Raw genomic sequence first — 13,430 nt, 5'->3', positions numbered from 1 at the left:
AGCATCATCGGATCCCTTTCCTTTCTCATGAGCTTTAGATCCATAGTCCTTTTTGAAGTGTTGATCCTTTCCACATTTCCAACACACCTTTACAAGTTTTCTTGGATATTTAGATCTCCCACTCGAGGACTTATTTTGTTTATGTTCTGGGACTGTCCTCATATAGACAAGGCATCACCATTCTATCCCTCAAACTTTTCCGTCTCATCTCCTCTGACGGCAAGGATGAGACTATTTCATCAAACTACAAGGTAGTTGTATTGCTACCTATTGCAACAACCAAACTATCCCATGAATCTGGTAGAGGACATAGAAAACTGATGCAATTATCCTGATCTAAAATTTTAATATTAATAGATAATAGCTAACTTACCACAGTATTAAAGGTGTTCAGATGCTCTGTCACCAAGTGTCCATCCTTCATCCTCAGGTTATACAACTTTTTCCGTAGGAACAATTTATTCACCAGAGACTTAGATTGGTATGAATTCCCTAACTTGTCCCAAAAAGCCTTCGTCGAAGCTTCCCCTGATACATTCAACAATATTGAATCTGAGATACACAACTGTGTTGTGCTCTTTTCTTTCTGTTCCAACTTCTTCCAATATTCATTGGACATTGTCGTTGGTTTAGTACTTTGATCTATCGCGATCCATTGATCTTTATCCACCAGCAGATCCTCTATCTTGAGTTTCCACAGCTCCAAACTCTAACCATTAAATTTCTCTATCTCTATCTCTCCACTAGTTGCCATCTTCTTTCACCACAAGAATTGATCTCGCATATCTGCCACTGAATAGGGTCTACCACAGGCCTAAGAAAAAAACCCCTTAGCAGCAAAGGCGTCCCCATGAAGCCAAAACAACTCTGATGCCAAATGTAGGTTTTAACCCTGTACATAAATTACCTACGAACGAATTCTTAAAAACAAAAAATAAACAATGGCAAAAGCATAAAACATAAAACATATATACATAGATATTTTTCCCTGGATCCCAACACCGGGACTACCAGATTAATTTTTTGTTATATTTCTTTCAATGTTACAATACATTTATACACATGTTAAAGCATCCATAAACCCTAATCCATTAACCTCGGATAAGAACATAATTGTAGTTCCATTGATTGGATCTACAAAATACCATGGGAAGAAAACCTTCATGCCCAAAACCATGTGTCAAATCCATGCACAAAACCATAGGTAGGTCTACCCACCTAATATAGGGTCCAAACAAAAATTTGTGGGGTGTTTCCCCATACCCCGTGCAAGGGAGCTACTGCCCCCCTACAAACCCCCCAATAGGGGGGGCTAACCCCCCCCTCTTGTGGTGTGGGTAAATTCTCAATGCAGACACAAACATTTCCTCTAGCCTAAGAGAGCAGGTCTAGCCACAAACAAACAATCTATGGAAAATCTCCTTAAGCTAGAATCAATTAAGAGGGCCTACCTCTTAGAATGCTATTTCGCTTGGTGATGATCATGCTTCCTCACTCCATCTATCTTTTGTTTCCTTCCTTCGAATACCTGAAACAAGCAAACAACAACAACAATAACAAACGTGACAGCATGCAATATTGTATTCAACCTACTTAATAGGTCAAGGAACATTAAGCCATAAAGGTGTAAAATGACAATTCATGTAGCAAATCAATTGATAGTTTCATTAATATAATTCAGAAAGAGATTACAACCGATGCCTTGACGTTGCTGGTCTCCTCCGACGTATCCAGGCTCCCACACTTCTGCTAGCATTTCATGGATAGCCCCAACAAATGGAAGTTTAAGGCCTCTTTCCCTCTAATCTCAAGCCAAACCAAAATCACACTATTCTCCCTCAAACACACTCTAGAAATCTACAAGATATAAATGGCTTGTTGGTCATTCAAACTTGCTCCAAAACTCCAACTAGCTTTTGCTTGGGAAAAAGAGAGGTTTATATAGCTTGGATGGATGGGAGATGGTTCCTCTCATCATGGGAGAAGGTCTTATCTCTTAAGGTTGTTCCATCGTAATAGGAGAAAGGAGCCCAAATTTATTTCCTCAGCTCTATCTGGGCCAACCATCTACCAGACATCCGTTACGAAGATTCTAGACATGGAAGCTTTGGCTCCTTAGTTAAAAAACCTTCCAAAAGAGGATCGGCATGACTGGAAAGGGATCAGTCGATCTGATCGGCGCGAGGACTAGTTTTAACCTCTGTAAATTGGCGTGAGGAGAAAACTGGTTAGTAGAGTTGGTCTTGTAAACTGGGATAGAAGGAAGATTCTTAGGAAATGATGCAAAGGGGAATTCTTCTGCTCATGAAGAGGTACATACTGGGAGTTTCTTCATGATGGGAAAGCATGTCGAGTACACTATAGAGGTCCTCCAGGATCGTAGATGGGGAGTATAGGGATAGTGACAAAATGTTGTGTAACAAATTCCCCCTAAACCGTGAAGGACGAACTAGAGTGAGGGGTGAAATTCTTTATAAGTGGAAGCGGGGAACCTGAGTCCGTCATTAGAAAACTTGCAAGCAAGCATAGATACATATACATCACTGAAAACTCTAAATAATGATACATGAATCATGGTATGGATGCAGCCATCTAGATAATGATCATGCAAATGGATCCAAGGTATGGGCATAGCCATCCAGTAGAAAGGATCATAATGAAACCAAGGTATGGTCGCAGCCATCCAATAATGAGAAGGATCACATATAACAACTCATGGTATGGTCACAGCCATCCATCTGAAAGAGACATGTATATCAAAATGACCATGTCACATCGCCCTGCAACCTGGACTTGTGTAATCTTAGCCTAAGGTCTTGCGCTCCAAACGACCCGATCAAACTACAAATCCTAACATGTGAATGAATGTGTTGAAGTCGAACATGCTAGGAAGTTTCCTAATTACCGGTCAATGATGTGAACTGTTAACAACTGCGAGAGAAACCATCAATAATGACAATGGCTATCAAGGTACTGGCAGCACAATTCATAGAATGTGAATAAAGGAATTGATGTCGAACACCTGTGAAATCACTCGATCGAAATCCAATGATGTGAACTTGTTTTTGAGTGCGAAGAACTTGCCATTAGGGCATGCAAGCTCTAAGGTACTGGAAGGGAGTCTTTTGGCTAGCTTCCTGGATGATGAGTTGAAGTTGACAGGAAGTGACCATGTCAAGGGAGGGTAATGATGTATCCCACATCATTGACAAGAGACAAAGGGATGCAAATGATTTCAGATGATACCGAGAATCAGGAGTAAGTGTAACTGCAGAAGGACTGACTATTGAACAGATTGGCGACACGGTTCCAGAATTTGACAGTTGTTGGATCCACATGATCGGTGGTCATGATGATGTGGCAAAGATCAATTGGAAGGAAAAAATAAGCGGCCCAATCCAGGAAGGTCAAATGAAAAGGAGGATATCCCAACCCGACATGAAGCAGAAAGTGTCATGTTCAAGAGTGAGCTGCCAACACGACTGATAGAATTTCCAAATTTTCCCCCACCATTTCTGGTAGGTACCCCAATTATTTTTTATCGCAAGCTTGAAGGGGATAACATATGCTTTCACTGTAAGTTCATCCTTCAGATGAATCCAACCTAGTAATTTTAATGAGCCCTAGGAAGGAGAAGCTCATGTTCGTCATGGTGACGAATCCAATGTCGTTTAATGTTTTAATGAGTCTAAAAAAGGTGTAACTCGGTATCTTTTTCATATTTAGAGATTTTGAAAAAGACACGGAAAAGAAAACTCCACATGGTCCCTTTTCATACATTTGTGTCTCTCGAGTCTGAAAAGGTAGAAAACGATACTCGAGAGAACTACTTGACCATTTCAGTCAAGGAATACTTTTTTCGTAAATAGTGCATCCCAGCCTGAAAAAGGGGTAAACGTATACTAGGTGCATGAAGTTTCACAGCCTTTTACGAGTTCAAAACAATAAGAGCTCGGCAATATTTTCGTGTTTAAAGAGTCAAAAAAGAGCTTGAAAGTAGACCCCCCCCTTTTATTCTTTTTTATGAGTCAAAAAGGGAAAAATAATCGGCGATATTTTCGTTCGAGTTTTACGAGTCGAGAAAAGAGCTGAAACATTACTCCAATACCATCATCGAAAATTTGTCACCTATTGATGCACAAGGTAAATGCATTATCTAGTTCTGAGGAAAAATAGGTCAAAAAATACTCAAAAACCATAATATTTCATGAAAAAATGAATAAAATAGGGGAAAAGTAATTATTTTTTACCATTTACCATTTTAGCTTTGTGTGAAGAGCCTTTTAGCCACTTGTGCCCTAATTTTTTCGGAGCAGATTGCGCGAGATCTGCGAGGTCATTCGTCGAGTTGTTAGTTGCAGGTAAGAGAAAAGACCTTAAGCTCCATTTTCATACTGATTTTTCCTATTTTTATCCATTTTTTGGGTTTCATGGGAAAATTTTGGCAAAACTTTTTTGCCCTTGGTCGGCGTGATTTCCCGGCACGAAATTGCAATGATCGAGGGTTGCTAAAATTGCCAACCATGTCATCGGAGTCATTGTTTTTAAAACAGTCATGCCGATGCTGTGAGCAAATAATTTGCATGTTTTTTTCTCAATTTGACCGTTTGAACCCAAATTTTTCCGGCCAAGGATGATCATTGACTTCATTACATGGCTTTTGCAGGAAGAAATCGTGAAAAATGGTGGATTGGAAAGAACACGAGCATGAGGATATTGACACTCAAGAAATAGCTGACCCAAATTGCTTAGAGGCTTTTAGGAACTGTGGGCTCCTCAAATTATTTCTTACACCATGTCTACAGGCCCAACCTGAGTTGCTACGGTACTTGATCAGTCTCTGCGATGTGAATTGGGAAATTTTCATCATCGGTGACCAAGAGCTGGAGTTGGAAACTTCAAACATTTATTTCATCACAGGATTGTCCCGGAGAGGGGAACCAGTCAATCTATATGGGTCGAGGCTGATTAGGGCAAGTGTGACCATGCTACTTGTCGAACACTACCCAGAAGCTCTCAAGTCCAAAAGTGGCAAGATCGAGATTATGACTAATCAGAATCTTGTGTTAAGAGTGCCATTGTTGACCATCATTAGAGTGGTTGGGTCCCAGGCACCGCATGAGACCAACAAGTCGAAGTTTCAGTATGCTATCGGCTACACGGCACCCACCCTCTTTAACTGGACGGAAGCTATGAAAATCAACATGAAGCGTAAGCTATCAAAAGCTAAGGTGAGAAACCTGAAGCAATTTTGCTTCAGGTCTGTGCCAATGACCTTCTTCCTGGAACGGGTTCTGCTGTTCCAATACCAGCTGATTGAGGTAGATCCGCCGATGCCACGAGACCCACGGATGGTCTGTTGGAGCAAGTTGATGCCCAGGGTTACAGGGGGCCAACAGATGTCCTATAAGCCTGCCTTTTTCTTGTGGCTACAATTACAACAAATCATAGTGGAGGATTGGCCTTACATCAGTACCGACTTCTATGGAGATCCAGATATGTCACTCCCAAAGGGGGAGGATTTTTATGATGGAGGTAAAAAACAAACAATCATGACACTTCAATTTTATGAATGCAGATTTTGGACCAGAACGCCCTGCTGGGATGTCCCTGATCGTCAGGCACATCACTTGGTAGTTTGATGTCACTCCTTATCAGGAGGGGAGCAACAATGAGGAGGAGTTTGCGGAATCTCAAGGGTTTGACCCATGGGATCCTAGAGTATGCCCGGATGGGTGATGTCCCACGCCAGTACTAGAGGCATACGGTGGGGGTGTCAAATTAGATCTGTCGACTGCTGACTCGCGTAGTCCAAGCAGTTACATGCTATCATGAGCATCATGTTGTTTAGTGCATAGGTCTAGCATTCCATGTTTTTGAGGCATGCAAGCCACCAATGTATTTCGAACACACATATTATTTTTTGAGGTTTTGATGTATGACAAACATTACCGGCACACACACACACACACACACACACACACAGATATATATATATATATATATATATATATCTATATATATATATATATATATATATATATATATATATATATATATATATATGTTGTACTTCCTTGCTTACTATGGTACAAATGTTTTTGTTTTTGAGTTTTTACATGTTTCGCAAATGTCTATCCAGCACATAATTAGCTAATGCATCTGTTAACATATTCATGTGTTTAGGAATATGATGATATGTAATGTAATAAAAATTTCTCTCTAGCAGACGAATGCGTAGATACATTCTCAATATCTAAGGGTTTCTGACAAAATATTTCCCGATAAGTTGAATAACAACAAGCTGTGAATCAAGGTTGACAACCAATTCTCGGATGCCAAGAGCAATAGCTTATGACAATAACTCGATAACCGCACCATACTTAGGGATGTTATTAGTTGTTTGACCTAGACATATACCTTGAACATCAATCAACTCACCATGGGGGTCATAAATGGCTCATGCCGCGGATCATAGATTCCGGGTACTACAAAAAGCACCATCAACAAAACCGATGTGAGGAGACACCGACATCTGCAAAGCAGGCAAAAACATAATAAGCAGGAAAGATGCTTGCAAAATAACACACCAAACCACACTATACAAAAATTAATAACCCACTATTGTACAAAAGTAACCATGCAAGATGACCTAAGCATAGTACTTTTTTACGGAGTCCATTACTGGACTCAGGTGATCAATCAACACAGATGAAAATTAGAGTTTTACCGTTGACATGACGAGTAAGCATCGACTTGGCCAAATAATAGAGTAGAACTCATATAAGGCAGCACCCCCATGCCCCCTGGGCAAGGGAGGGTTATGAGTCATAAGATGACAACCCCATTGCAATAATGGACAATCGGTAAAAACTTGGGGAGGGAGAAAAAACCTGAATCCAGGAAGAGATAAAGGTGCCCTCAGTTGAAAGATATTGATAAAATCAGGAGAAACTGACATGTCAATAGGCAGCAAAGAAGACGACTTCTCAAGACACATAGACATGACCACCGGGCCAAAACTAAGCCACGGGGAATGAGAAGACATGTCGAGAGATGAACTCGAAATAGGATGATCAAAGGATACCGAAGGTGAAGCCAAAACAATTTCCACATAATCAATTTTGGCGGGACTTAACGACATAACCTCGCATTGTTGGGTGTGGAGCATGATTATTTAGAGGTCTTTGTTTTCAGCCGGATGTATACCCTAGGAATATTTTACACCCCTCCATGCGGGGGGGTGTGGGGGAGGACTTGTCCCCCTCGTGGGGGTCCCGGGGGGGGTAATCCCCCTCAGCTGGGGGGTCCAGGGGCAAGCAGTCCCCTGGTGGGGGTTTCAAGGGAAGCGCCCCCAAAGCTAAAAACAGATGTAAAATTGCCTTGAAAAAGTATAGTAATTTCTAGTCAATATGGCCATTCATTAGGCAGATGATCTAATGGTATAATTTATGTTTAGTTTAGGGTTTTTTCCCTAGAAGGAAACCCCCTTTCTTTGTATGAGGGCATTGTGTTGAGGCTGTGTAATAGATGTGTATTCTTTGAGTGAGAAATAGAGTGGTGAGACTGTGAGAGAAAACAAAGGCTATACAATGGATCTACTGTAGGTTGTGTCTCTTCATTTTGCTGGATAATAGAAAGGAAGGACTGGCTGTTCGGGGTGGACGTAGCCCAAACTGGGTGAACCACGTATATTTGTGTCTCTCTTGTTTTATGTGTTTGTACTTTTTAGCATATTATATGTCTTGCATTTCTCTTTCATATATATTTTTCTAACAACTGGTATCAGAGCCGAAGGTCTATTTGGTTAATAAACTCGCAGGAAATAAGGGTTCCTCATTCGAGTGGGAGAAATGGTGGAAGATGGTAAGTTAAGGGTCGAGAAATTTAACGGCCAAAACTTCCCGCTGTGGAAGATGCAGATGGTAGATTATTTGTATCAGAAAGATCTGTACCTACCATTGAGCGGAAAAGCAAAGAAGCCGATGGCTATGACAGATGTAGAATGGAATATTCTCGATAGAAAGGCACTCGAAACAGTATGGTTGTGCCTCGTAGCATCGGTCGCCTTAAACATTTCGAAGGAAACAATGATAGAGGGTTTGATTCAGGCGTTGGTGAAACTATATGAAAAACCCTTGGCCTCAAACAAGGTATTTCTTATGAAATGGTTATTTAATATGAAGATGTCGGAAGGTGGAAATGTTGCAGACCATTTAAATGATTTTAATACAGTTACAAGTCAGTTAAGTTCTATAGGGGTAAACTTTGATGACGAAGTTAGAGCTTTGTTATTCTTCTGCTCATTACCAGAAAGTTGGAATGGTTTAGTAATGGCCATTAGTAACTCTGTTTCTGGATCTAGTACTTTAAAGTTTGATGATGCTGTCGGTGCTATCCTTAGCGAGGAAATGCGATGGAAAAGCTTTGGTGAGACATCAGGTAATGCTTTGAGTGCAGATTCTAGGGGAAAAAGAATGGAAAGGGGAAAGAGCTCAGGATATCGTAGTAAATCAAGGAAAGGCAGATCCAAGTCCAGATCGGGGATAGTGTGCTGGAAATGCAGAAAGAAAGGACACCTAAAGAAAGACTATAGATCTCGGAAGGGAAAAGAAGGAGATGCATAGCAAGAAAACAATCATGAAGCAAATGTGACAGGTGAGGTGTTACAAGATGCTTTGATTCTTTCTTTCGAAAATATTACTGATTCCTGGGTAGTATATTCAGGGGCCTCATTCCATGCCACGCCTGATAAGAAATATTTTCATGACTATGTTCAAGGAGATTTTGGACAAGTCCGTTTGGGTGATGATAAACCCTGTAAAATTGTTGAAATGGGTAAGGTTCTTGTAAAATATTCGAATGGAAACCAATGGCTGCTAAAGGAGGTAAGGCATGTTCCAGAACTGAAGAAAAGTATGATTTCAAAAGGGAGGTTAGGCGGTGAAGGTTGTGTGACAACTTTCACAGATAAAGCTTGGAAGGTCACCAAAGGAGCCCTGGTAATAAGAAAAGGCGAAAAGGTTGGTACATTGTATTTATGCAATGTTATTTCTAACTCTGTTAATGCTTTAACTTCCAAAGGAGCAGATGCAGCATTATGGCATCATAGGCTCGGACACATGAGTGAGAAGGGGATGAATATTCTTCACTCAAGGAATTTGTTTCTGGGTTTAAAGAATGTTGATTTGGAATTCTGTGAGAATTACATTTATGGAAAACAGAAGAGAGTTAGATTTCTTAGAGTTGGGAAAGAAAAGAAGAGAGAAAAGTTAGAGCTTGTGCATACAAATGTATGGGGACCTGCTCAAATATCATCTCTCGGTGGCTCTCGTTATTATGTTACTTTTATTGATGATGCAACTAGAAAAACTTGGATTTATTGTATTCAGAATAAATCTGATGTATTTGATACTTTCAAGAAATGGAAAGCTTTGGTTGAGATTGAGATAGGAAAGAAATTGAAGTGTCTCAAATCAGACAATGGAGGTGAATATTGCAGCAAAGAGTTTGATAGGTACTGTTCAGAGCATGGAATTCGCAGAGAGAAGATAGTTTCAAGAACACCACAAGAAAATGGTGTGTCAGAAAGGATGAACAGAACAATCATGGAGCATGCAAGGTGCATGAGATTACATGCAAGATTGCCTTTACAATTTTGGGCAGATGTTGTAGATACTGTTGTTTATCTAATAAACAGAGGGCCTTCAAGTTCCTTGGATGGTGGTGTTCTAGAGGAAGCATGGACAGGTAAAAAGGTAAACTACTATCTTTTAAAGCCTTTTGGTTGTGAGGCCTTTGTGCATATTAATAAAGAAAATAGAAAAAAGCTTGAGGAAAAATCAAATAAATGTACCTTTATTGGATATGGTGTTAATGGTTTTGGTTATCGCTTACATGATTATGAAAATCACAAAATCATTAGGAGTAGAGATGTGATATTCAATTAAAAGGTCTTGTATAAGAATCAATTGCAGGAAAAGAAATAGGAAAAAGAAAACAAGGAATACACAGTTCTTGATGAGATCACTGAAAAAGTAAATGTGCCTGAAAATAATAATAATCAACAACCACAACAATAGCAACCACCACAATAGCAACAGGTACCCCAAACACCTGTAAGTGGTGTTAGAAGATCTACCAGGATAAGTATACCCCCTGAACGATACTCTCCTTCATTATATTATTTATTGATGAGTGATTCTAGTGAACCTAAATTTTATGAAGAAGCAATGCAGGTTGAAAGTAGGAAGAAGTGGGAGATAGCCATGGAAGAAGAGATGGACTCCTTAATGCATAACCAGACTTGGGACTTAGTCAGGTTTCCTGCAGGTAAAAATACATTGCAGAATAAATGGGCTTACAGGCTGAAGGAAGAAGATGGAGGAAAACAGAGGTACAAAGCTAGACTTGTGGTGAAGGGGTTTTCACAATAGAAAGGTATTGATTTTGATGAAATATTTTCTCCTGTTGTTAAAATGACTTCAAGCAGAACTATTCTAAGTCTAGTAGTAGTTGAATATTTGCATCTTCAGCACTTAGATGTAAAGATAGCCTTTCTCCATGGGGATTTGGAGGAAGAGATATATATGCAGCAACCACAAGGATGTGAGGTAAAAGGGAAGTAGAAACTAGTGTGCAGGTTGAAGAAGAGCTTGTATGGCTTAAAACAGGCTCCAAGGCAATGGTATCTAAAATTTGACAAGTTTATGTCTGAACAAGGTTATAGTAGATGTCACTCTGATCATTGTGTTTATCTGAAAAAGCAAAATGATGGCAAATATATTATATTGTTATTGTATGTATATGACATGCTTGTTGCAAGGTCTAACATGTAGGAAGTAAATGTGCTCAAAAGAAAATTGGCAAATTCATTTTCAATGAAGGATTTGGGAGCTGCAAAACAAATCCTTGGTATGAGAATAACTAGAGACAGGAAAAATCACAAATTAACATTGTCTCAGAATGAGTACATACAAAAGGTGTTGAAAATATTTAATATGCACAATGCAAAACCAATTAGTACACCTTTTGCTAGCAATTTCAAACTTAGTAAGGAGATGTGCCAAAAGACCCATGAAGACATGGATTATATGTCTAAAGTTCCATATGCATCAGCAGTTGGAAGCTTAATGTATGCAATGGTCTGCACAAGGCTTGATATTGCACATGCAGTGGGAGTTGTAAGCAGGTACATGAACAATCCAGGAAAAGAACATTGGATGGCAGTGAAATGGATTCTCAGATATTTGAGAGGTACCACAAATCAAGCATTATGCTTTGGTGGTTCAAACATTTCTCTACAGGGATATGTTGATGCAGATATGGTAGGTGACAGAGATAACAGGAGGAGCACTACAGGATATGTATTTACTATAGGTGGAACAGCTATCAGTTGGGTTTAAAAAATCCAAAGTGTTGTTGCACTTTCAACAACAAAAGCAGAGTATGTTGCTGCTACAAAGGCTAGTAAAGAAATGATTTGGTTACAAAGGTTTATGGATGAATTGGGTAAGAAGCATGATATGGGCACGTTATACAGTGATAGCCAAAGTGCCATTCATCTTGCAAAGAACTCATCATTTCATTCTAGGACTAAACACATACAACTCAAGTACCATTTCATACGATCAGTGTTGGAAGATGGAGAGTCGAAGCTGGAAAAGATACACACTAGCCAGAATCCTACAGATATGCTAACAAAAGTTGTAACCAGGGAGAAACTGAGAATATGCTTAGTTTCAATTGGTCTTCAAGGATGACGATGAAGATGAGAAATAGCCAAGTCCAAAGAGGAGTCATTGTCCAGCAAATGAAGTAGCGGTGGAGTTGCTACAATCATTCTCCAAGTGGGAGATTGTTGGGTGTGGAGCATGATTATATAGAGGTATTTGTTTTCAACCAGATGTATACCCCAGGAAGATTGTACACCCCTCCACGTCGGGGGGTGCAGCGGGCACTTGTCCCCCCCGTGAGGGTCCAGTGGGGCTATTCCCTCTCGGCTGGGGGGTCCGAGGGCCAGCGGTCCCCTGGTGAGGGTTTCGGGGGCAGCGCCCCCGAAGCTAAAAACAGATGTAAAATTGCCTTGTAAAAGTATAGTAATTTCTAGTCAATCTGGTTTGTTCATTAGGCGAATGATCTGACAGTAATTTATGTTTAGTTTAGGGTTTTTTCCCTAGTAGGCAACCCCCTCTCTTTGTATGAGGGCATTGTATTGAGGCTGTGTAATAGATGTGTATTCTCTAAGCGAGAAATAGAGTAGTTAGACTGTGAGAGAAAACTGAGGATATTACAACAGATCGTTGTAAGCAGTGTCTCTTCATTTTGTTGGATAATAGAAAGGAAGGACTAGCTGTTCGAGGTGGACATAGCCCAAACTAGGTGAACCACGTATATCTGTGTCTCTTTGGTTTTATGTGTTTGTATTTTTCAGCATACTATATGTTTTGCTTTTCTCTATCATATATATTTTTCTAGCACACCCCATGTATCAACAAGATCCGACGAAGGAATGACCCAAGGATCAGACTTGACCGAAATCATGTTGACAGAGGCAACATGAGGAGGTGGGAGTGGAAATATGCCCATCAAGGCAGGATATTTGAAAAGTCCTACACCCACACTCTCATAAGGAGCACCGGTGTGCTTGACATATGAAACATTTCCATCCGAGGAGGAAGAGGCAAAGAAGGATAGTTGGTCGACTATGACTATCTTCCCTTGATGGGGAAAATGAATCACGCGGAAGAGGGAGGAGGCTACAACATGCATGGCATGGGTCCAGCTCCGTCCGAGTAGAAGATTGTAGTTAATATTATCGTCAACAATTTCTACTTTGACATATACCGTCTTGCCCTCCTACGTAATGGCAAGGTTGGGAAGGACACCGAAGGGTCATGAATCGTGCCCATCAAAATCTTTCAGAGTGTTAGGGGACTGGTTCAAAGTAGGAGAACCAATTTCCTTCCAACAAGTGACATACATGATGCAGTTAGAAGCACCTTCATTGATGACGGTCCTATGAATGGTTTTCTCATTAATGATTACCTGAATGAGAAAGGAAATTTGATGAGGTAAATGCGGAACGTGGTTTTCCAAGTCAAAACAGATGAGATTAGAGTCAGCTGGATCAATACCCCCAATAGCCGACAGTAACGATTTTCGCTGAGAAGGACAAATTTGAAGGACCTCGAGAGCAGACATAGCTGATGGCGCTTGAGCCAAATCTTCAACAATTTTATAATGTTGGGATTGTACGAGGACTTTCGAAGCACACCCCAAGAAGGTGGTCAAATGGCAGAATCAGGATTAGGTCGCTCTATATGGAGAGGACCAGAACTGGATGGGGTGGAAGAAGAAGGGGTACCTTCTTTCTCTTTCCCTGCTAATGGGGTAGGAGTTTGATAATCTTTTGACCTAGTAGCCACGTT

This window comes from Pinus tabuliformis, chromosome 8, assembly GCF_031772625.1.
Source record: "Pinus tabuliformis cultivar Carrire ecotype Pingquan chromosome 8, CPIR1, whole genome shotgun sequence".
Lineage (NCBI taxonomy): Eukaryota > Viridiplantae > Streptophyta > Pinopsida > Pinales > Pinaceae > Pinus > Pinus tabuliformis.
This window is presented reverse-complemented; position numbering follows the sequence as displayed.